At 39.4% G+C, this 26,301-nt stretch overlaps 1 long non-coding RNA gene across 1 annotated transcript; it reads right to left on the bottom strand.

Annotated features, from left to right (window-relative positions):
• Window positions 1-24,524: 24,524 nt before the first annotated feature.
• LOC113960944 lies at window positions 24,525-25,960 on the bottom strand. The gene is made up of 3 exons (XR_003532157.1): window positions 25,848-25,960; window positions 25,548-25,706; window positions 24,525-25,164 (listed from the first exon to the last, which is right to left on the bottom strand). It is a non-coding gene; the product is annotated as an uncharacterized LOC113960944 (long non-coding RNA).
• Window positions 25,961-26,301: the final 341 nt, after the last annotated feature.

Below are 26,301 nucleotides of genomic sequence, written 5' to 3'. Positions count from 1 at the left end.
TGGAAGGCCTTCAGTCTGAACAGATTTCTTAATGTCCTAAGCTTCTAGAAAAATAGTGTTCAATTTCTTCTCTAGTGCTGCATGGACAGAACACCTCTGCCCCCTCTTTTAGTACTTTTCTGTGGGTGGACAAAGTAGAAAACATTTAAATCAAATAACACTAGTAAGAAAATGCATCCAGTAACTTTTTTAATGGATCTAGGAACCAGAATATTTGTAATGGTGAGATTAAGAGGATAGGAAAATGCAGAACCATTATCCTCTGAAGACGTTTGCCCATTTCCTCACAGTATTATACGGGCTGTAAATCGTCGTTATTTCTGAATCAGGATCACCCTGAATTCTTTCCCTAACCATGAATTACAGTTACTTGTCTGTAAGTGTGGAAGTTGTTGGGGGAAAAAGACAGGATATTTTCTTTGGACTTTTACTCTTCGTACATCTTTTTGGTGCTACTCATCTTTTTCAGCATGAGAACATGCAAGGCAGAGCAGTTTCCATCTTTGACATCCCATGATAGTGGTGTTTGTGCAAAAATAGAGAGCCGACCTTGAACTTTTTAGCCTCAGGCTTTCATTCTCCCTTTCATTTGCCTATGTGTTTGGTAGAGGCTGACAAAGCAAGCATCTTAGGAAATGAAAACCAAAGCCTCAACAGTTGTAGATTTGGTGCTGCTCACATGGGGTTAAGGATGACACTTCGAACAGAGATACAAACAACACTGTCAGTGGGCTTCAGGTTTTCTTCTGCAGGCTTTCTCTGAGTAGGACACCAGATTGTCTGGCTGTGGAAGCATGTCCTGCACTGGAGGTAGAGGAAGACTGGGTGTTATGGGTAACCTGTGAGTTTGTTTTCAAAGCTGCAATAAGATGACAGTATTATCAGAAAAGCTGAAAGCCCAGGAACACACTGGAAATAGGTATCAGGGTAAGAACATGGTCTCCCAAGTCATCTGCTATCCCTCCAATCATTGTACTGTGCTTCCTTTCATTTTTCAGCATGATATGGCTGCTTGCCAAAGAAAAATGCAAACTTTGTCAAGGAGTGACAAGAAGGATAAGACTGGTGAATGTGTAAATGCATATCTATTTTACTGCTTGAACTTCTATTTAAAGTCCATAAATAAATAATTACATCTTGGCTTTTTCTTTCAATTAAGTTAGATCAAATCTCTCATTAAAAAAGTTATATTGGATTTTGACAAAGCAGTTCCCAGTGTAAACAGAGTTCAATTTCTGTGGTTCAGACTGAAATTGGAAATCAGGAATGCACAGTGTAAAATCAGGCCAGAATTATAATTCAATCCTCTTTGGCAATTCAGAGATGCAAGCATGGGTCCACCATATAAAGCAGTGCACCTGTGTTCCTTACAGAGAAAAGTGATCAGGGCAGAAACCTAATTTTGAATATCGTACCTAACGCTTTTAGTGAATCAAATTGCTCAGTTTGTGTTTCTTGCTTTTTTCCCTATAGATTAGGTGAGTAGAAAGACCAATGGAAGCGTTAGTGACATTTTCACTTCAAGTATGTCAGCAAACTTGGGGCAAATACCCTGGATCCTTATCAGCATGCAGTAAAAAAACCACATGTTTCACTGGCATGGAGATTAAAACCTATTTATTACTATTTTTCTTTCTTTTCGGTGGAGACCTTTCCTGCATGTGGATTTTCAGCATAGGAAATACCTATCAGAAATGTCTCTTCCCTTGATGAAGCTCTGTGTATCAGCATGAAGGGCTGAATATGGTGTTCTTTGAAAGATGGAGGTGGTGTGAGTGTGAAAGATTTCCCTCTAGTGCTTCCTCTCGTGTCCCATGGCAAGTTTATTTGCAACAGGGGAGCCCTTATGGCAAGCTGCCTGGCTCCTCTGGGCACTGTCTGCTGCCACGTGCCTTTCAAAGTTCATGTCCCACCCTGAAAATGCTGCTACTGTCCTCAGTGATAGCAGGCTACAGGTGTAATGCAGTTAAAGAAAAGAAAGAAAAATGTGTATTCTAAAAGATGTGAAGGGGAAATTCAAATTGTAACTGCTCAGCAGTAGTGATTTGTGACCAAGAAGTGACCTGGCATGGAGAGCAAGAAGGCTCAACTGCAGAAGGTGTCAAACTGGCTGGAGCCAGGGATGCCAGAGACAGAAGGACTCCCTGTAAGGAAGGAAGTGAGGATTTCCTTGGTGATGAGATAAAAAACAGACCCATCATGGTCTTGTATTCATCCTGGAATGACAGTGCTCAGAGGCCACCTCTGCACAGCAGAGCTGGGCAGGGTCATGAACCCAAGGCCAGGCTGAGGATTGATGCTGTTGCAAGTGTATATAAGAAATTGGATTGTGATTGTATCTATTCAGGCTCCTTCTAGAACCACTTATGGTGGTAGAACTTTGCCCAACGCATAGTTCACTAATTATTGTGTACTTAAACACAAAAGTGTTTAAATCAGTCCAAGGGCTACAGTAAAAATTCCCCCAAAGGTGTAAGATAACTTTTGGAGACCCTCTGAAGGTGTGATTTTGTGTTTTGCTTGGCACACACAGAAGCAGTGGGATTTCATGTCTACTACCCCTTCAAGTGCTTCTTCCCAGCACTTCATAGCTGGCATTAGTCACTGTCCTCTTCTGTGATGCATCATGTGGTGACTAGATAGGGTTGTGGAGGAGCAGAAAGAGCAAGGAGAAAATCACAGAGCTGAGGGAAGCTGAAATCAACTCTACCTGGGGATATTTTCTGTGGGCTGGTTGGTGGGCTATTCTGCAGTCCTAGATCCCTGTTATTATAGGTAAGGTATGTGACCAATCCATCTGTTCTTGAACAGGCAGCAATTACAAGTATTGAGGCCATGTTACTGAGAACGCAACTGCGTTGGGCAGGGCACGTCTCCAGGATGAAGGACCACCGCCTCCCTAAGATCCTGCTTTATGGTGAACTTGCCACCGGCTGCCGCAAGAGAGGAGCTCCGAAGAAAACATACAAGGACTCCCTGAAGCAACAACTCAGCCTCGGGCATATTGACCACCATAACTGGTCCACTCTGGCCTCCAATCGGGAGGCCTGGAGACACACCATTTATAACGCTGCTGATGCTTTTGAGAAAGCACGCAGGATCACCCTTGAGGAGAAAAGACAACGCAGAAAGAATCGTGCCTTGCAGAATATACCATCCAAGGAGTATTTCTGCTGTGTCTTTTGCAACCGGACTTGCCTCTCTCGTATTGGCCTTTTTAGCCACCAACGCGCTTGCAAGAAAAGTGGGTAGAGCCCCTCCCAAATCTTCGTTCGCGAAGCCTAGCCATGATGATGGAGGTGTTCTCCCCAGTGCTTTTTTCAATACTTGGAATTTTCTCTGCTGTGGCTGTTTTTTGTGCATCCTGCTTATGGCAACCTGAACTTGTCACCCTTGGCCTCTAAGTGTGTAGTTTAGATCCCTCTGTGTTGTTAGAGTAGTATATGGGTAGGGAAGAGATGCAAATGACTGAATTTGTTCACTGTAGCAGAACACTGTGCCTGGGATTTACTACAACAGCATCAAATGAACAGTTGCACCCAAGAACTGAGCTTGCAATTTATAAGAGAGATGGATCTATGTATCTTTTTCTCTATGGTGATGTTGTGCCAGGTAATCATATCAGATCAAGAGAGCCATCTTTTTTCATGTATAAATTTAGAAACATATTACTTAACTTGTGTTTCCAATATTACAGGTTTTCTGCAAGACTGTAGTGTTGTCAGAAAAACTGTATAAAAACCTTTCCACAGGAGCAAGCTTGTTTACTTCCTTGCTTCTTTCTTGTGAAATCAGTGAGGACAGTCTTTTAGCTTAGGAAATAGAAGAAGGATAAGATTTAACTTGTGCTATAGAAAGGAATATTAGAGGTAGCCACAGTGCCATTCACAGAATTTATGAAAATGCTGTGTCCCCTGGAGGCTAGCTGAGCATAAAATGCTGAACAGCAAATGGTGAATTCCCCACTGCAGTTGAAAGCAAATCTATAAATAGAATGGCAGTGGAGTAACCCTCCAGCTAGTGAACAAGAAAACTAGAAATTCCCTTCTTTGACTTGCTTCGCATACTAGTAAGGACAAAGTGTGAGGGAAGGAAGAAAGAAACAAAGAAAAATGGCTGTAGGTGGCTTATTGATCAGATTGCAAAGAAACCATGTGCTTGCTAGTTCATTTAGCTGCCTTTTTTCTAGCACTGAACAGCAAAATAATAGAAACTATTTTTAGAAGATGGTTTCTCTGTAGATCTCAGTGACAAAGAGGATGAGCTGTGTCATCTTCCTTCCAAAGCATGCTTTCTGTTGATACTAATGCAAGAAGCCTGTGGGATGTATAAAACAGAAAAGAGTCTGTGAAAGAGAAATTTCATTATAAAAGAGAACATTTGGTCTTTTGCAGTGAAAGAGCACATTTTGGTCTTTTCCTGTCATTCCAGCACTGGATGTTCCTACTGTATGTCATAGTGCAATGAAATTTTGTCTTCTTTTGTTCCCATTCTGTCTGCTAAAAATTATTTACCCTGTTGTCAAAGTGAAAATAATTTTATTTGGTATCTGTAATGAATTATAACACACCTACCAATACCTGTAAAGAATTGACAATAGATAGGTGGGAGTACTCATAGTATAGTTCATAATTTTGGTAGCTTGGTGTAAGGAGAGGAAATCAACACGCAAAAAGCAAAACTGCAATCTTTGTTATGACATGCAGTTGTCCACACTTGTACATCTGTCCAGCTGTATAAAACACTTCTTATGTTACATGTTAGATGTTCTTATGTGGGCAGCAAAATTCCACTCTACCTAGAAGTCAGCAGAAGTGAGGCAATTGTGTGTGTGTGTGTGTGGTCATTTTCTGATCTGTACTCTTAAACATGTCAAACATTACTTACAATGTTCTGTGATCAAAGTCTTCCTTTTAAATATTACTGTCTATTTTTATTGTTTTGATTTTTCTATATTGGGGATCCCCTTCCTATTTCTTTTTGAATGTTAAGCTTACCTGTCTTTGGGCAAACCCTGGTAAATTAGGTCAGGTTGACCAGCATTCCTGATTTACAAACTGTGCTCACAAAGTTTCATATGGCTTACAGCCTTAAAACATTAAATAAATATCTGTTAAAGCAAGGGAAAATTCCAGGAATATTAGGGTGAGTGATGGCAATAGCTACTCAAAAGTCCCTCGGCTTCATGCTGAGTTGGTGTCAAGTGAGGCCCACAGTTGAGCTTGGGGTATCTTTACATATTGAGTTTACAGATTTGGGAACTTGACTAGCAGCAGAGCCCTATGCTCAGCAGTTTGATATAATCCTGGCATTATTATTAGCTATCAGTATGTCACCACTAAGCTAGATAAAAAATTTTTAGAGGGAGACCCTGAACCAGTTAGAGAGGGATGGATATTAGTTCCTCATTGGAGCTCAAAGGGCAGCATGATTTGCAGTGGTCTCTCATCCATCTGCATGTTGGATTTTGGGGCTCTGTCAGTGGATGCAAATCGTCATGGGTGTACTGAGCTGCTCCACCGTATTTGTCTCCTGATGTACAGTCCTCGTTGTGTTGGGGGCATGTGGGCATCTTTCAGAGGCATTGATGCACCATGCACTTCCCTGCCCTGTCTTCACAACATTTGTTGTGATTTCTGTGGCAGTTCTTTGCAGCTCTGAACCACAGGTTTAGAGTTTGTTCACCGCTATTACTGCTCTTGGGGAGATAATAAGGTGATTGCAAAACATGAAACATAGAACTATTCTGAGAGAATGCAGTTTCCAATCTCTTATGCCAGTAAGAAATTCTATTATAATAAATAAAAATATTCTGCTTAATTTTGTGTATCACTGTATTTTTATTGCAAAATAAGCAGTATGTTGCAAAGTAACAGAGTAAGTATGGGGACTAGGATAAAACTGAGGGTTTGAAGCTATATTCAAATCTTCCACATACCTTGCTATCTTGCATGTTTGAAAAAGACAGTAGTATTCAGAAAGCAGAACTGAATTTCAACACTTTAGCAGTTACATATGCTAAACTCAAACTAATTCTCAAGTATGAGGCACTCATATTTTTAAAGAGAGTTTCCCATGTATGGAAAAAACTAATAGAAAACAGGCTATTTCATGTGTCTTCAGCATGTTAATGCATATGAACTTAAAAGCCCCAAGAAAGAGAGAACTCCTTTTTGCCTTCCCAAAGGTTCTTGCTTTAAACATATTAAAAATTAATAGAAACAGTGAAGAATTTTTTCATGTCAAAACAGGAACTGGAAGAGGACTACCCTTTAGGAAGCAGCTGCAATATTAAAAAGCAGTCTTTGGTCATTTAGAGGCTGCATTATTTCCTTTGTCCTCCTGAAGATGCAGCTTTGGCTCTTATTGAGAGTTGAGACATCATCTGAGAGAGTCTTTACTTCCTCACTGCACATTGTTGTGCTTGACAAGCAGAGATCCCCTCCCAGTGCTCTTCTTGATATTTTCCCCCAGGTTTTGAATACAGTTCCAGCAGAACTTCTGGGCAAAATGTTTATTTGAAGTGGCTGTTTATACATGATCAAAGTACTCTTTGGTTGTTATTCCTGACTGAATTTTTATATTATAAATTTTTCCATCATTAATAAGGCATAGTATTGTAGTGATAGTGTCACAACAGAGGTTTTCCTACTTAGTAAGTAAAACTAATATTAAGTGCATTAATAAATAAAAGATGTAATAATTGGGCTCTTCTGGTGTTTATGAACACCATATTTCAAAGGCCATCTCAAAATTAAGGTAGCACTAATCTGCAGAATAGTGATGGTTCTGATTTTCAGGCACCCACTGTCATCATTGCATATGTGCACATATAGATCAACACTCATACATGGGTGTTTCTGCCCCAAAAAGCAGCCATGACAGCAGATAGTTATTAAGTTTACAAGTGATCAGTCATGACCTCTGTTTTTTTTCAGTTGCCCATACTGAAAAATAACTAATCCAGGACATGGTTGATATCAATACATTTTGCAGAGGTCTTTAAAGGAATGAAATAGTTTTGTCTCATCACCTGTCTTTTGTGGTTTAACTGTGGCTCACATTTTATTTTCAAGTTGCTATATATTAAGCCGCAATCTGATTACTCCAAGCTCCTAATAAAGAGCTATAGTGAACACTCACTAATCAAGGTTTTTATTTGTAATACTAATTAGCCATGCTATGTGACATGAAAATAATAGCAAAATTTCATTATTTTAATATACTGATAAATTTTGATATATTGATTATTTTACACTTTGCTCACTGAAGGTTAAAAGAAATATCAAATATTAACAAAGTTCATATATTTCTAAAGAAATTAATAGATTTCCCTCACTAACAGAGAAATAGCCAAGTCTGACAATGATAAGAATAGAAAGACAGCGTCATGATTCATTACCATTGCATACTATGACATATATAGTAAACAACTGTTTGTTGACTGGGAATTTCTCATTTAGATAGATAATACAAGAATATATATTTTTAAATGAGTGTATGCAAAGGCCAGTTTAGTATTTTATTAGTTTGTTTTCTTTGTCCTTATGTCCTCTAAGAATAAAAGTTTTTACAAAGCCAAATACATTCATAGCCACAGTTGTGTTCCTCCAGTCTTTCCTCATGCGTTACCAGTGCCAGTTGTGACAAATCTGAAAGACAGGCATTGTTCACAGAATCCTTTGTGTTGAATAACCAGTATGGATTTGTGAAGGATAGATAACTCAAGTTTAATCTTTACTGTAAATTCCACTGTTTTAGTGGACAAATAAAGGGACAGAGGAGCATCTTGCCCTGACAAAGCTGTAAAGTCTTGGGTGAAACTGACAGTTTGAAATTCCACTTCATCAGGTAGATGCAAGTTTGTTTATGGCCTCTCAGAAGATGATATCAATTCAGCTGGGTATTTGCAGAAGAACTCAGCTATTTCCATTAAAAAAACAAACAAACAAAAAAACCCCCACCAAACCAAACCAACAACAAACACCAAAACAAAAACCCAAACAAAACCAACAACAATAAGCAAATAAAATAAAATAAAATGCAAACAAAAACCCCACCCCCCACCTCTTCAATTCCTGATCAGTCATACACGAGCCAAACAAATAACTAAGAAAAGCCTGTGCAACAAAGATTCCCTAATAGTTAGAAGTGAGAATTTTGCTTTATTTTTCAGTCTGTACAGAGTATGTAAAGGAGAACAAGGAAATCCCAATTATTTTGCTGCCTACTAAGACTATTAGATATAGCCTTGTCATTCAATCAGAACTTAAATTGCCTGTGAAAGAATAATTTCTACAAACATTGTTATCCCAAAATTTGAAATTTCATTAAATTTCATTGAAAGCTCATTTTTTATTATAGTAAATGAATTGAAGTTTCACTTTCATAAATAAGCTTTTTCCATTTAGCAGAAACAGAAAGATCAATTTAACAGCAGAGATAACTTGGATTGTGTCGTGTGTTTTATTTTTAGCTTTTTATGTTGACCCAATATAATTAATCAACCATGTTGCAATGCACCATTTCTTTCTCCTTTATCACTCGTAACAATGAGGTCCTATTCAGTTAAGTAACAGCCTCAAGTGTAATGTTTTCAGAGACAGTAGAGAAATAATGTCTCATTTATTTCTTTGCTATGTGTTGAATACTACCTTGTGCTCTGTATGAGGGTAGCCACCAATATGGCCTAGCTGAGATCAGAGACTACCATCTCCTACCATAAGCTGTACTTCAACATCCCATGTGAATAATCCTTTCCTGCTCAGAGGGGAAGACTGTATTTTGCCTTCTGTTTGCTGTGGGAGGTGACTTCAGAAAGCATTAGTAAATAAGGTTAAAAATTTATGTTGCACATTAACCTTTCTTTCTCATTAATTACTAAAATATTTTCCCTTTTAAAATTAAATTTAAGCTTGCTAAAGTCTTCTGAGCTTTGTCTATTAATGTATTTCAGGTTTACCTGACATCAGTGTGAATGTTTGCGATCCACTCCATCACCTTTTCCCTTTGCTGCTTTCTCAGAGAAACTGTGTGTAGGCTTTGGTTTTAACCCTCAGTCTCAGTTTAATGAGACTGAAGTGTTTTGCTAAGCAGGATGAGTTATGAGGTAGGCCAAACGTCTCTCTCTCAGCAATTGTAAATCCAAAATTGAGAGGCTCCAATTGAGGAAGTATGGAGAAAGAAAAAATAACAACCCTTTATTAAAGCATATATGTGTATTGGCAGAACAACAAAAGAACAAAAAACAACCAAACAATAATCCTTTACCCAAAAATCCCCTTCAAAAGGAAACATTCCGGTACTTTCCATTTTTTGGCGCAATTCCAACCATGGTCAGCAGGGGGAGGTGTTGGATCTCTGGAGGAGCAGAGCCTGCAGTGCTCTGTGTTGGTCAGCAGGGAGCGCTGTGGGGCTCTGGCGGTCGCTGCGTGGATCCCTGGTGTGCAGCACAAGCCGGCAGTGGAGATTCCCCATACACCGGGAAGGGGAAGGGGAAAAGGGGAAAAAGGGAAAAAGGGAAAAAGGGGTTCTTCCCACGAAAACTCATGCTGTCTGCGGCTGGTTGTGGCCGGGATTTCTCCCTTTCATCGGTGGGCACAAACCGCTGCCAAACATGGGAGCAGAGGAGAGAAAGGGCGACCTGCTCCCCAAAAAGTTCCTCTGCAGATGAGTAAATCCTCTCCGATGAAATCTGAGCAGATCTGGGCTGGGGGCAGAACAGGGCGCAGGCAAGCCGGTGCCAGAAAACAGCCAGATGATTAAGCAGAGAACCAAACGATCTCAGAACCTTTCTAATACACACCTTGCCTAAGGCAAAAGTGCCCCCGTTTCAGAGGAGAGAATTAAAAAAACTCATCACTCCTCTCTACAGCTTTAGGAGGGCCATCAGCTTGGAATGCAGGCCTGCTAGTGAGTTCTTTCCTGTGGATCAATCGCCCAAGGCAAACCACCCTCCCCTATACAACATCTTTCTTTTATAGTGAGGCAGGGGAAAGAAAAATTCCCTGCTTGGCTTTTTAGAGCAAGTAAAGCTATGACACTCTCTGTACTCCTGTCCTTCACAGATGACTCGGGTAAGTCCAGATCTGCTGGCTTTTTGTCTTTGCAAGTGGGAAGGTGAACACAACAAAAGTCTGCTTTGTGGCAAAAGAGTCAACACTTCAGTTGTTGTAGAAGAAATGAAAAGAAAATGTGACTTATGGATGAAATCAAAAAGATGGGATGAATCTCTGAAAATCTGAAAATAAAGGAGCACCTCCCCTTAGTGAAACAGTATCAATTTTAAAGCTAGCTCCTGAGGCCAGAAATATATAGGCAGATTAGTTTTCCATTCTGTATGTTGATGTATGTACTAGATGCATGGAGATGTTACATATGTGGAAAACTTTCTTACCATCTGCTTCCTCCTTTCTAATCTGGATTTTCTGAGTTAATTCCACTGTCAAAACCTTAAAAGTTGCTGTCATTTTGGCAAAAATCAATCTGTCCTAGAAATAGTTCCTGTTTTCCCTTCTGCCCTTCAGAATGGATCTTCAAAATCACCTGGGCTGGGCAGGAGACAAGAAATGATAACAGACATCAGATTTTCCAACTCAGTTTCCTTCACTAAAAAGTGTGACTTTACTGTTATTTTTAGAAACTGATAACTAAAAATACTGTAAAATTTACCAATTATTTCAGTTGATCTCTGCTTGCCAGAAAGAAAAGTTTGAATTTTAAAATTTTATTTTTTAATTTAAAGTATTCTTTGGTTTTATTAGAGAAGTAAACATAAACAAAATAATTAATTTGAAGAAAATGTGTTTTTAGAAGTCATTCAAATAATTCTTCTTCTTGAAATATATTAGAAATTGAATGCTTTTGAAAACATTGGTACAAAATTTAATAGAATAATACTTCTTTATACAGCTTAGGTTCTAGTCCAGTATCACTTTTCTCTATACGTCAAATGGAATTCTTACAGAGATTTTCATGTCACTAGTGACTGTTTTTTTCTGGTCGGCTCCTGATGTAAAAAAAAAAAGTATTTTGAAATGATAAATAATCTACTTGTGGGCACCTTCTCAAGAATGACGGCCTTAATCCAGAAAAAGTATTCTGACTTCCAGTTCCTAGTTAGGGTTCTAATTTCTTTATTTTTAATGAAACTGGGCTTTAAGCCATGATGTAACTTTGCAGTCTTTCACAAAACCAAGGAGGAAGAGAAGAGAAAGTGGTGCCAGCATCATTATAAGTTGGCAACTAGGACATTTGCCTCGGGGCTGGAAATTTGAAGAATATGTCTTAGAATTAAATAGAGGTGAGACTTGGTCTCAGATTTTCTGTCAGCTGGAGACATGATCCATCCACAGGACTAGAGGGACAGCAATTGTTTCTTGTCTTCCTCTTCTCTGTAATTAACAGCATCTAACTTTCTTCTAAATTATAAATAAAGGAATTTGCATTTAAAAAAATTAAATCATGGTCATTTATATGTTTTTCTTTTCTGTTTCATATCTATTCTGATTTATTGTCTGAATTTGACCTAAAGTCAAGAAGAAATGTTCAAACCCTTTCCCTTTGGACAGAGCAGAGTGCCCAGAGGTGGTTTTGTGTGTTCTGAGGACACTTTTTAACAACACTTTTGTAAACAGATTTCATAATACCCCTTTTTGATATATATCCCACGCAGTGGAGCTGAGACTACAGGAACAACACCCATATTGTGATTACGTACTTATGAGAGATGGAATTTTGGCTGTGGAAATAAACCAGGGGTAGGCAAACAATGGACTATAATGACCTGAAAAAATTGTCATGCTCGAGGTCTTCCAGCAGAAAGCTTGTAGCTGGAGCTGAAATCTATTGAGGGTCTGTCCACATTTAGCCAATAAAATAAGAAAACGGAGTTGTCTATTTCCATAATTTCTCACCATATCTTCTTATGGATTCTACCTTCTTTCCCATCTTCCTCATTCAAATCTCTTTGTGAATTTTTTCATCGAGAAATTTTGTGTGACTCTGTCAAACTTTTTAATAATGATGTATAATTATTGACTGGTGAACTTAAGGTTGTCAATAGTAGCTCTGGAGCTGTATGCCCCTTAGATTATTTATTTCCTTGGTATTGGGACAGCCATTTCACAAAAAAAACCCCTATGCCAATGGATTACAGAATTGGTGGAGCCAGCATGAATAGAAACACTAAAAAAATCATACATGAAACAGAGAAAGCATGGCTTTGAGTGCCTTTCTGTGATAGAGAAAGTTGAAGTACTTGCTCATGTTAGAAATTCTTTATATTGCATTTTCAGCACTATGATAACAATTTAGTTCACTTTACTGAGAGAGATACTTTAAATGCAGCAGGAGAGAAGTAATTTCAATAACAATCTGTTGGTGCTGGAAAGTTATATTCTAAATTGATGTCATAATAGAGTAAAATGATTTTAAGTAAGTTTAGATTAAGAGAGAAATACATGTGTTTCTTTACTTGTTATAATAATGATTGTCCTAAATAATCTTCTCTGTCATGTGTTGCTGGATGGTGTTCTTTCATGGAGGCTCTGAGGACCTCTGTTGCACTTAGTCATTCCTAAAACAGAATGGTGTTCAGAGTTGCATTAGGGTTTCACCTATCTGGCTGCTATGATGACAAAGATGATGCTTCCTCTAATACTCGCCTGGGGATATAGGAAGGGATTCTGGATCACATTACATAGTCCTGTCATATACTGGTGAAGGCTGAGCTAAAGTAGATTTTCTGCCTTGCTGCTCTCATGGGAAAGCTGATGCTGCACCCCACACCTTGCCATGTTAGTTCTGGCAGCTCCATTCAGCTGAACTATCAAGTAATTGGCCAGTGTACTTCCTTTACTGTTAGATCTTAATTCTTAGAGCTTTACATAATGAAATAAATTTTACTTAACTTCAGTAGGAATTCAGGACAGCACTTAAAAAATATGTTTTATTATTTCTTCACCTCCATGCTCTGGGGAAAAAATAAAATGTCCATAGTTTTACATGGTTGTTGCCTTAAAAAGGAGGTATGATTTGATCATGGGCTATTGGTGGTTGTCATAAATTATGAAGCATTTTGGTAAAAGCCATGATATACTTCTTTATCTCTAGACAGCTGCAATAGTTCTTGGTTTTTTATGAAGGTTTTAGTTCCATATTAGGAAGCAATTTTTAAGGTCTCAGTTGCAGGGAGTTATTTTGACATACTTGACACAGTGCTGTCGAATACCAAAACACTATCTCTTTTCTAATAATCTAATTCTCTTAAGGAGTCTCTTAACTTGTTGAATGTAGTTTTGAGGATTGTCATATTAGTTATTTCAGAAAAAAACCAGCAACAAATATGTAATCTCATTTTTTAAATCTATTTTTTTCTCTGCAACGTCTGGTGGCACTGAGTTCCAGACATGAATTACGTGCTGTAAACGCAAAAAGACAGCTCCAATTGTTCACCACGTTACAGTTTTGAGCTCATAACTCACATCTATTTATATTTCTGTGCAGGAAGCAGGTCTTCTCTATCTATTCATGAAAAGGAAAAATGAAAATATGTGACTTGTCCATTTTCTATGAAAATAATAGTGTCACTTAACATTTACGTGACTCCATGCTTAAAGCCTTTTACAGACATTAACAATTAATCCTCATAATAGTACTCTGCTAGGTTTAGCCTACAATTAGAGGTTGTACTTAAAACTGCCTACTGTCCTGATTCATCATCTGTGAAAGCAGAGTTATCAAGCACTAGCTTTGTGTTTAGTCATTTGAAGCAATACACTTCAGCATTCCTCTGGCCTCCAGTCCTCTGCTTGGAAGCTTTCAGAAATGCTGCTGCTGCCTGAAACCTGACCTGATAATTAGAATCATTGCATCTTCTCTCTCACTTTAACATATGAGATATAACTAAGCAAATTAATAAATCATACTGGTATTCTGTCTTGTCCTCATGTTTCCTAAGCTGTTTAAAGGCATTTGCCATAAAAGCAGACTGGAGGCAAGTTTTTTATTGAACATGGAATTTCTGATTAGCTGTTCATCAAATCTTGAGATTGCCAAAAATTCTGAAATTGTAAATTATTTTTGATAACAAGGAGATCAGGCATTAAGTGAATCTTCACTGCACATCTGAAACATATTATTGAGTAAACTGAGAGGTGAAAAGTAAGTAGTCACATAACAAATTGACATGAAAATAATTTACAGCTTGTAGCTCCCAGATCTGTGCTTTTACCTTTTTTGTATTTGGTATTGTGGTCTCAAGCCTTCCTAACCTTCCTCACCACCTCCATGGGCAGTCCATTCCGGTGTTTAATCACCCTTTCCATGAAGAAATTCCTCCTAATATCCGACCTGAACTTCCCCTGGAGCAGATTGAGACCATGTTCCCTCATCCTGTCACCTGTTACCTGAGAGAAGAGGCTGATCCCCACCTGGCTACAACCTTCTTTCAGGTAGTTGTAGAGAGTGATGAGGTGTTGGCAGCATTTATGGAGCATGGTCTGCCCTTGTCATCCTGCACAACCATCAACACCAGTAATGGTTGGTTCTCAGTCATTGTGGCAGAGAGAAGTCCTTTTTCTCTTGTACTTTCTGCAGGACATTTTCCAGAAATTCTGCTGATCTCTTAGCCCTGTGCTATCTGGGATACAGCAGTGCAAGTGCTAACCTAGTGTTTTGAAGTATTAACAGAATTCCTGACAATCTCCTATTTTCTTTCTGAGTAATGGGAATATGTTTTGAAAAAGTGGATGTCTGCAGTACTCTTTACGGAACTGTAAGCAAATATATGAAGAACAGGCCAGTTTACAAAACAGTAATGCCTGATGGGTGATAGATTTGAAGAAAATAACAGTACTTTAAATGAAGCAACAATCCAGGTAATTCCAGCTTTATACTTGGATGCAGATGATGGTTACTACTATCCAAAAGTAAAAAAATCTTGTCTCTACACTTGTGGGAACAAAATGGTAGAATGCTCACACGAATAGAGGCATAAAGTCAAGTGGAAATTAAGGCAGTTATTGTTAATTTCAGGTGTATTTGGCTATGTACATCATGGTTTCTTTGACAGACTGTTGGTCTTTGTAGTGCACACACAATATTTTCTTTTTGGAATTGAACTCAGAGAAGGAGTCATGCAAATCGCTGTAGTATCAATTGGCTATTTGAGCTGATTATACAAATATTGTCAAAGTTTACTTTAGGGATGATGCAGTCCTTAGAATCTCCTGCACTTTAGCATTTATTCATTACCTTCCTTTGTTTTGTAATCAGACAGTGCAAATAAAAAGAACATCTGAACAGCAAAATCAAGTCTATCACCTTAAGGTACACATTCCAGGAAAGTTTTGCTGTTGCAATTACAAAAACCCAACAGTAAATTTCACATGTGCACTACGGTAGATGAGTTGGGAGGGGGAGATCCTTCAGGCTTGACTTCAGTCCTTACCTGGAAGGAGTATGCCCTTCCACCCTGCCCCCCACCACGTGGCCTGAGACCCCACAAAGGAGCACTCACCAGACCACCAGGGGAGAGACGGACGAAAGAGGAAGTTTATTGTGGGATGGGGGCTTATATAGCCCTTGGGAGGGTCAAAGGGGACCAATCACAGGTGAGGGGGTCTTACAATCAGGTAAGGAGTTTACAACCAAATAAGGAAAGGGTTGACAAAGGACCAATGAGAGCACCTTGGGACATCTTCCCAGGACACTCCTGCCTGAGAGATAAGGGTTTACAGAGAAGGTATAGGGGAAAAGCAGTGACTCTGCAAAGAGCCATCTTAACACATGTTTAAACAACATTAAAAACTTCTGATTCACCAGTCCATCTTTGGCAGGACTCTTTCCATACATCCATTGCTACAGTGCACTGCAGTTCCTTATTTATGAGCCTGGGATAGTCTTTGGAATTTTATTTGCATTCCAGGCTTACATTCTGAGGGTAGAACTAGAAAGTAAAAATGCTGGAGCAGATTCTTACTTTTCATGTACAACTGAGAAATTTAGATCAATTTAGGACCCAGTCCAACTGCTAAGCATGTGTGAATGAATGCTAGAGAAGAGAGCCATCTCTCATTGCTGCAGGAAGTAAGATACTGGTAAGGCCTTTAAGACATCCTGCAAACCATGTTACAGAAGTATAAGCACTTTAATGCACCTCTACTTGCTTTGTGATATTGACCATTTTAATCCAAGGTCTTACCTGATTACCCTTGTGTGAAAGACAGGTTGTAGTGTTGAGACAGGTTTTCCTCTGGTAATAAGAGGTTAAGACCTTTTGCTGCCTGAGATGACAAGAGAATGACATAATCATAGAATTGTTAGGGTTCAAGGAACCTCTGCGTATCACCTAGTCCAAACTCCCTGCCAGGGCAGGGTCACCTGGAGCAGGTGACATAGGAAAATGTCCAGGTACGTATTGAATTTCTCCAGAGAGACAGACTTCTCAACCTCCATGGACAGCCTGTTCCAGTGCTCTGCCACTCTTAGTGTAAAGAAGTTCTTCCTCATGTTGAGATGAAACTTCTTGTGTTAAATTTATTACTCCTTGTCCTGTCACTGGGCATCACCAAAAAAGGTCTGGAACTCTCCTCTTGGCACCCATCTTTGAGACATTTGTATATATTGACAAGATCCTCTCTCAGTCTCCTCTAGAGTTGACAAGCCCAGCTCCGCAGTCTCTCCTCATGAGAGAGATGTCCCAGATCCCTCATCATCTTTGTGGCCTCCACTGGACTCTCTTTGTCTTTCTTGAACTGTGGAGGCTAGAATTGAACCTCCATGACACAGTAATGTGACCACAGCAATGTGACCACAGCTGAGGTTCAGTAGCTTGAAGATCCTTCATCAGCACCAAGGTAAAAAAGAAATATCTACCTTGTTATTATTCTGATGCAGTGAAATGGACTGGGTGGACAAAGATAAGCAGAAATAGAAAATGAGGGAACCTGAGATCTTTGCTATTGATTTTTTTGCCCAGGATCAGCTTTCAATGACCCTATGCAGGTGTTTTTCGGTTCAGTGCCTCTGTCTTTAGAGTTGGGTATCCTTATACCAGATGTGAGTTTTGCTTTGTTCTAGGTCTCTTTGAAGAGGGCTTTTTATTATATTTTAATTTTTTTAATTAACTATTCTTTCAATGAATTTATAAAACTCTGCTGTCAGCAGGATTGGAGAAATTGAATATGGACTGATTTAATATTTTATTTTTCCTAAATCACCTCAGAATTATATTCCATGTTTTAAAAGCATTAGAAAACTGTAGAAACATCAAAAGAGAGTACAGAAAACAAAATATAAGGGAAATGTTCAGTAATTACCTGAAGCATGAGGGAATCATGTTGTTGGGAAAAGGAATCACATCAACATTTAATTCATATAACCATGCAGAGATTCAAGGTCACAGAGAGCTTTTTTGAAGATTAGTTGTGTTGTATGACATGAAAAGACTCTTTGGTTAAACTGTTAGCAAATGAAATTGTTTCATCTCACTGTACCATTTTCTTGGTTCTTTTTAATTGAAAACTTTATCAGTAAAGATATTTTTTGAAGTATGGAGGTGTATGTGATCTTGTCAAGCCATGATCCAAGCAGGAATACCTTGGCTATAGAGAGGACCAGCTGGTATGTTCATGTCTGGGAGGGAGTGGGCAGACCTCAAATCGTTTGAAGGTCCAAAATGATGTGTGGTATGATACTTCAGAAGCAATGAACTGCATTTGTAAATGGAAAACTGTGGGAGCCTAATTGAGCAGTGACCTACAAATATGTCTTGACATTTAAAAGACTGCAGAGTGAATTCTGGTAGTTGACACTTTTAATTTTATCTGCTGACTCAGGGAAAATTATAAAAACACACAAGAAGTGCCAGGAATTTAGTTACAGAGGCCTGCCAGCTGCCTCTCTGCTTGAGATCAACACTTTCTCTTTTGAATTTTTGTATATTCAACTTCAGTAAAGCAGCTGTTGGGACTGGAGATGTTTTGACCCTGACAGATATATAAGGGCTCTAGCAGGGTAGAAAAATAAATGTCATTTGTCCAGCTGACTGGGTCAGAAAAATTAAAGTTTATTCTGTAGCAGAATACAAAGGATTGTTTGCCTCACTCAGAATTGACACCAGCAAAGCAAAGAGGAAACTCCAGTTCAAATACCTCCTGTGGACCTGGGAAGAAGACTAAGTTATTTTTATATAGTATGCAATAATGTTAACTTAAAAGCCTCAGAACAAATAGGAAGTAAATTCTACTCTTGAGTATACTTGTATTGTTTGGGAAATCTGGAATAGTATCATGGCTTTAATTGAAACCACTGCTTGTACATGCCCAGAGTGAACTTGAGCAGCAGAGCTGTATGAATGAATTCCTGTTCTACAGTCAGAATATGTGTGATATTTAATATAACTTGGGAATCATTCTAAGAGATTTTTGAGGGCAACATAAACACGGACATTTTGAATTTATTTATCTTGTCACTGCCACGGAGTGGCAGCATAAACACATTTTTGTAGTGAAATAAGTCCTGAGAAGAAAGAGCCATAAGAAATCAGATGGATGTAATAATCTATAATAAAATAAATAAATCCTTTCATCTCCTATGATCAGACTCTAAAAGAAAAAAAGTCTACAGCATTAACAATGAATGAGGAATTAGCTACTTTTTTCAGACAAAGAAAGGAAGAATTCAACAGTAAAGGTAAAATTGCTCCTTAACTGTATAGCACAGACAAAAGTAAGAGTGGAAAATTAGTGCTCTCAAGGTAATGCTGGGGTATTGCCAAAATGACTCTATACGTGTTGAAGAGAGCACTGTGGAGGCAAAGGTGAGTCATCTGGAGGAAGAGCATATAATCTTTTAATCAGTCAATTGATCTACTCAGTTATTTAAAATAACTCCCCTCTGTGTCTGCTCCCTCACCTTTTTCCAAAAATAGTGGTTTACATTTGTTACATGAACAAACTGATTTTGTCTCACCTTTCTGTGAATGAGGAATGGGAAAATCTGCGCATACCCCGTTTCTACACAGTCCCATATCTTCAGATCCAGACCACTTGAACAACACCAAAGGGAAAGGTGAAGAAAAATTGCTATTGTCCCAGTTCGGCTCAAGTCATGTGTAGGCTGAACCTGACCTCAACAGAATAGGCAGAAATTGTAGTGTTTGCTTTAAAGAACACTAAAAACCATAGAACGTGCATCTGCATGTTTTCCCCCTTCCCAGCCACATTAAAACAGGGAACAATGTAATGATTTTGGAGATATTAGGGAAAAAATTATGATTGGAAAAAAGTCATGGAGGAATTGCAGATAGGAGGGGATTATAGGAGGGCGATGGGGAAGGGCTCTTATTGAGCTCCCTGAAAAACAGAAAGGGTTCTGCATGCCCCAAATGACCTAGGAACATGTGCTCTGGACCTTGTCCAATGACTGAAGGATGTGCAGGATAGTAGCTGGCATGGCCTAAGTTCATATGACCCTTCAAGGACTGTTTCAATGTGAGGATTAAGAAATGGTCCTGCACATTCTCAGAACTTCTTGAGAGCACAGTCCTTCTGGTGATACCTTGAGCTGTATATACTCCATTTTTTGTGGGTAGGTTGTAACACTTTGTAGCTATCGTAGCACTGATACCTTCTGAAAGGGCACTAAAACTGTGACATTCTTGGATTCAGTGATTTCTGTTGTGCTTGCTGAATTCAGGCTATATTTTTTTTCACGCCTTAATGGCTTGCTTCTCAATCACAGCTTGAACACTGAAGTCCTGCTGGGATCCATCTGCTTTCTGAATCTTTCTCACTAGTGCAGGTGTTGCATGGGGTAAATTCTGCTCATCTCTATGTCTGAGCAGCCTCAGCTATGGATACATAGGACAGAATAGGAAGGATGCATTTCGCTGTCCTCAGGCTGCAGTGGTGGAATGGGAATATGCAAGTTAGAATGCAGCAGCACAGCTGTAGACAGTTCTGCTTATATGCCTGTTTCTTCCCTGAAAAGAAATGCAAGATAATTTGAAATATTTTTTTCTGCATTAAAGGGACATGAAATGAGACAGTAATATCATGCTTTAATCAGACTATACAAAAGAAATTTGTGATGTGATACAAATGCGTGTGGACAGCAGAACATTGAGCCAGCAGCCCATGTGCTCTCTCCTAGAACTATGTCCAAGTCAAACCTTTCAAAGTGCTCTAAACGTGAACATCAGAAAGATGATGTTATGTAGTCATGCAAGACACAAATAAGCATACACACCAAAAAGCTAAGAGGTAATGTAAAACATTTCCATAGTACCTAAAAAAAGGTGTCATTATGTTCCCTACTGAATAACTCAGTAAAAATCTCTGTGGACATCACAGTTCAAGGCTATGTACTTCTAAGTAGTTTTCTATGAATCATTTTTCTGCTCAAATCAGTCAGAAGAATCACGATTTAGTATTTTCTATTATTTGTGTACACTCTAAGGGAATTCCCTTCCAAGTAAGAAAGTAATTTCTGTAATCTCAATGTTTTACTGAGTAATAAATATGATTAAACTAGTGTTTTCTGTTCCACTCTGAGCAATGCACAGTGTTCTTCAGTCTGCACTGCAAATTCAACCACAAGCTGATTGCTTTTGAAGAAATTGTTGAAGGCACTGAGAATGTCTATGTGTCCACTTGATATTCCTCTGTATGCCAACAAATTGAAGTAAGTGAGTTGAAGTAATAGCAGCTGAATTTCTCACCACCTATCTTTGAAGAAGGCTTCACTGCAGCCTTTATTCTGCTTACACATACTGTGGCTCCTCATGTGGGGAGGAGACTTCTGGCTGCCAAGAACCAGCCAGAGCCCTTCTGCTGGCATGAACAGGGAAGATGGTTCACCATTTCTTGGAACTTCCATCATGAATAACCATAACACTGGGAGTTTGTTGTTCAGCCAGTTTTTGTTTTGTGGTACTGTGAGGTTCCAGAAGGTGGTAGGATGTAAGGCAGCAAAGTTAATGTGAGAGCTTGCAGGGAAGGGAAACTCAGTTCCACAGAGCAACCACTTGTCCTTCAGGGACTGCTGCTTCTGCATTTTGTTTTGTCCTTTGCTCACAGATTTAAGGCACTCAGGTCTCAGTAGGAATCACACTGTGTCTGAAGTCTTCTGTAGGTCTTTTTGCTAATCTTCCTATCAAAAATATGAGAATTTAACCCCTGTTGCTCCTATTCTGCCTTACCATTATCTTTTCTCACAGTTAGCTGCTGTATTAGCGGGTTTATTTGTCAGCCTATTAATCTGCTGAAGGGCTGCTGAATAGCAGCAGCATTCTTTCTTTTCAACCTGCTATCTTCTGGTTCAGTCTAACACTAGGCAGCTAGGAAACCCTTCATTATCCCAGGAAGCATCATATTCCCACTTCCAGTCTTTCTCTGATAAATTCAAACTTAAGACTCACAACATCATGTCTCCATTTTTCTATCTAAAGAAATTTTGCCCGGTCTCCAGATAACACTTATGTTACTTCCTTGTCTCTCCCTATGTAAGTACAATGCGGGAGTACAAAGCTAAATGTGGGAACTGTCCGAGTGGAAACTTATAGAAGGATTCCAAGCCTCAGAGAATTAAAACTGAGTTTTCAAATGTTCACACATTATCTCTTCACAGCAAATTATGTGGTGATTATAACCTCCATTCTGGTTCTATGGAACCAGATGGGATCCACCCAAGGGTGATGAGGGAGCTGGCAGAAGAGCTTGCCAAGCCTCTCTCCATCATCTACCAACAGTCCTGGTTCACTGGGGAGGTCCCAGATGATTGGAAGTTGGCGAATGTCACGCCAATCCACAAAAAGGGCCAGAAGGAGGACCCAGAAAACTACAGGCCTGTCAGCCTGTAGTGCCTGGCAAGGTTATGGAGCAGTCCATCCTAAGTGCAATCACACAGCACCTACAGGATGGACAAGGGATCAGACCCAGCCAGCACGGGTTTAGGAAGGGCAGGTCCTGTCTGACCAACCTGATCACCTTTTATGATCAGGAGACCCGCCTGGTGGATGAGGGAAAGGCTGTGGATGTGGTCTACCTGGACTTCAGCAAGGCCTTTGACACCGTCTCCCACAGCATCCTCCTGGAAAAGCTGGCAGCCCACGGCTTGGACAGGAGCACTCTGTGCTGGGTTAGGAACTGGCTGGAGGGCCGGGCCCAGAGAGTGGTGGTGAATGGGGCTGCATCCAGTTGGCGGCCAGTTACTAGTGGTGTCCCCCAGGGATCAGTGCTGGGCCCAGTCCTGTTTAATATCTTTATTGATGATCTGGATGAGGGGATTGAGTCCATCATCAGCAAATTTGCAGATGACACTAAGCTGGGGGGGAGTGTCGATCAGCCGGAAGGCAGGAGGGCTCTGCAGAGGGACCTGGACAGGTTGGAGAGTTGGGCCAATTCCAACGGGATGAGGTTCAACAAGGCCAAGTGCCGGGTCCTTGCACTTTGGCCACAACAACCCCCTGCAGCGCTACAGGCTGGGCATGGAGTGGCTGGAGAACAGCCAGGCAAAAAGGGATCTGGGAGTTTGGATTGACAAGAAGCTGAACATGAGCCAGCAGTGTGCCCAGGTGGCTAAGAAGGCCAATGGCATCCTGGTCTGGATCAGGAACAGTGTGGCCAGCAGGTCCAAGGATGTGATTCTTCCCCTGTACTCAGCACTGGTGAGGCCACACCTGGAGTGCTGTGTCCAGTTCTGGGCCCCTCAGTTAAGGAAGGACATTGAGGTGCTGGAGCAGGTCCAGAGAAGAGCAACAAGGCTGGTAAAGGGACTCAAGCACAAGTCCTATGAGGAGAGGCTGAGGGAGCTGGGGCTGTTCAGCCTGGAGAAGAAGAGGCTCATCACTCTCTACAACTCCCTGAAAGGAGGTTGTAGCCAGGTGGGGGTTGGTCTCTTTTCCCAGGCAACTGTCAGCAAGACAAGAGGGCATGGTCTCAAGTTGTGCCAGGGAGGTTTAGGTTAGATATTAGGAAGAATTTCTTTACAGAGAGGGTGATCAGACGTTGGAATGGGCTGCCCAGGGAAGTAGTGGATTCTCCGTCCCTGGAGATTTTTAAAAAGAGACTGGATGTGGCACTTAGTGCCATGGTCTAGTAACCGCAGAGGTAGTGGATCAAGGGTTGGACTTGATGATCTCAGAGGTCCCTTCCAACCCAACTGATTCTATGATTCTTTGTTCACACATTATCATTAAGCTTACTTAGACTTCATTAGTATGTTCATTCCTTGAAATGTTACTGTGAAAACACCTCTCTGCTTAAAGGTTCTGTTTTCTGTTTGCTGTTTGAGACGTTCTCCTTTACAAAGGAGAACAACAAAGTCTAAGTGATATTTAACTCCTTTTGTCAGTGGCAATAATATGTTTATTTATGCTAATAGTATCTTTAAAGGTGCCTATGTTTGATACTTTAGACCCACAGAAAACTATTCCTCCGGGTGCTGCTGCTGATGTAAAGGTTTGGGTGGATTTTTTTACTTTTGGCATTAGGACAGAAATAGAAAGAAGGGAAGAAGAACTATAGAGGAAATATTTTAAACAATTGGACACTAAGACATTGCTGTAGTATTCTAAATTAGGGTGAATATTGACCACAAACTACAATTTTTAATTCAACCAGTCAGAGGACAGGCTCATTCATGTGAAATTTCAGCATGAATTTTAAAATAATTTCTCCTTGGTAGATGATATGTTTTTTTCCAGTAAGTCATCTAGGACACACATGCCTTGTATTTAGAGGTTTTTAGGTGCCTTACACAGAAGGGGTTTGGGCAAAATTCTAAGAGCCCCAGCTCTTAGCAGAGAGAGCACAGTGCAACTTCCGTAACAGTGTTCAGGTGGAGTACGAAGATATTCTGACACACACACCCACATGAATATCTTTTACAGCACTTTTGCTTCCTGCTGGCAAGCTTACCTTTTCCAAATATTTTCCAGAGTATGCTGTAAAGAAATTAGGAAAGCTAAAGATTTTCATTTTTGATATCAGAACAGTGCAAATACCTTGGCTAATACAGAGTTTCCAGTGTTATGCTTTGTCCACTCTAAATTTATTTCACGTGCAAATGTCACTTTTGTATAAGTACTCACATATTTAGAGAGCTGCCTATTCCTCTCCTTTGTTGTGTTCTCCTGTAGAAAGAGATTGGGATGTATGGCTGTATGTCTTTGCCATCTCTATGCTTTCCGCATCCATCTGTTAAGGTTAAAATTCTTCAGGGCATTAGCTGAAAATCTACTTCCTGCTTGCATTATTCAGTGATTTGATGAAGAGGGAAGTAAATGCTAAAGGACAATGTCAGATCTTTTCAACATCTTGTACTTTTTACAAAGTTACCTTTAAAGTACTCTTCCTTCTTAGAAGACTGGAAGCAAGTTATTTTCTGCGGATTTTGGCAGCAGCCATTTGTCAGGCAGAGTTTATACTCTTTAGAAAAGAGGTAAAAATAATGATTGATGAGCCATAAGATGACTATAACCAGGCAGTTATTTGAAGTGGATAGAATTTTTAAGGTCAAAACATTTGTATTTATTTGTTAGCATAATTAATGATGACAACACACCACTCAGAAAGTATAAATTGAAAGACAGATATTACAAAGTATATTTGGTAAGTCTTTCCATCTGCTAGTGCCAGATGCAAACAATGTTATTCAGATATTGGATTCATTACTTGGTCATCACAATGAAACAAGGTGGTTTATATACTGCAAGAATATAAAATGTAAACAAGTACAATTCTGAAGGTTTGTGTTCAAAATCATTGAACATTGGAAATAATTATTGTCCTTTACAAGTCATTTAAGCCTTTCTTGTTAATTCAGTTTCTTCATAATACCCCATTTTCCCCATCTGTTTCTTATTCAATCATTACAAACACAATTTTACTTCATACTCTTTTGAGGGTCCTAACTTAAACAGCTCCTAGCTGCAGTGGTCTTCCATTTTTTTTTTCAAAGGTTATCTCACTGTTCAGTTAGATATCTGCCTATAAGACATGCTTGAAAAATTACTCTTACTTATTAGGATTATTGTGACTGGACAGCTGTTTTTCGGGCTCATTGACTCTCATTGCCATCCAATGATAGGTTTCCTGCTCCTGCTGCCTTCTTGTACTCCTCCCTCTCAAGAGCTGTTTGGAAATGTCAGGTCAAAGTCTGGAAAGAGAAAAAAAAGAATCAAAAAACAAACCCAAACTGTAGAAAAGTCAAGTACAAACCAAAATAGATCATTGTGACACAGTAAGAGGAAATAGTTGGGTGTATGTTTTATGGGTCATTGTTAAAGGGGCAGTAGCATTTGTTGTACCTATTTAACATTCTACCCATTAGCCTAAAATATCTAGGAGAATTTCTAAAGTAATAGCTACATAGATTTCTAAGATTCACAAAAGACTGAATATGTAAGGAGTCCCTCAATTATAAAGATGGGAAATTAAGTTAAAAGAAGACGACAGTGAAGGTTTTGAGTTACTAAATTAGGTTTTATGAAGCTGTTAGGCAAAAGTTAAGCTAATGCATTTCCAATTATGACTCCTTACTTTGACTTTGCGAATTAATAAAATTTTCTTTATATTGACATGTTTCCCCAGTACTTTGGCAGTGTTTCCTGACTTCCTTGCAGTGTTTCCTTCCCTGGATGTAGAAAGATCAGCATGACAGTGCTTCTGGCTCTAACGTCAGAGCAGGTGCATAGACATCTGAAAGGAAAGTCAGCACTGCAGTGTTAGTGGTGGAGTCTACATGACTCAGACATTTGAATTTGTGAAAAGCTTCTCTAATGGCTTCTGCTATGAAGACCCTGATTTCTGGAAAGGCTTTTATGTTTAAGAGAAACTCACACACTGTTCTCTTCACAAAGGGTTCTTTTGCAAGGTGCTTCATTTGACTCCAGGTGTAAATCTTCTTCACCAAAATTTAACTCCTTGAGACTGACTGATTCCTGTTTGCTGCATTAAAAACAAACAAACAAACAAAACCAAGAAAAATTTAACTTCCATTATAAACAGGTGCTTAAGATGGCTACAACATTTGAAACACACCAAAGTATAACTATTTCAGGCAAGAGAGCCCTATAAACAATCTTCTGTGGCAGACAAAGAAATTCTAAGTGAGTGAATTTATTCAAGTGACAAGGTTACACATTTAGCAGGTTTTTACTATAGGACAAATGTAAATCTTCTCGTAACGAATAGAAGCCTGGATGGTACAAGGAGGAGATAAATTGTCACAGCAGTTCATCACAGGTTCTTTTTTATTAGGTTCCAAGAGACAAGAATTTTTGAATTTCTATGG

Source organism: Neopelma chrysocephalum, unplaced genomic scaffold, assembly GCF_003984885.1.
Source record: "Neopelma chrysocephalum unplaced genomic scaffold, ASM398488v2 Primary Assembly neopelma1_96942, whole genome shotgun sequence".
In the NCBI taxonomy this organism is placed as follows: Eukaryota; Metazoa; Chordata; class Aves; order Passeriformes; family Pipridae; genus Neopelma; species Neopelma chrysocephalum.
This window is presented reverse-complemented; position numbering and strand designations above follow the sequence as displayed.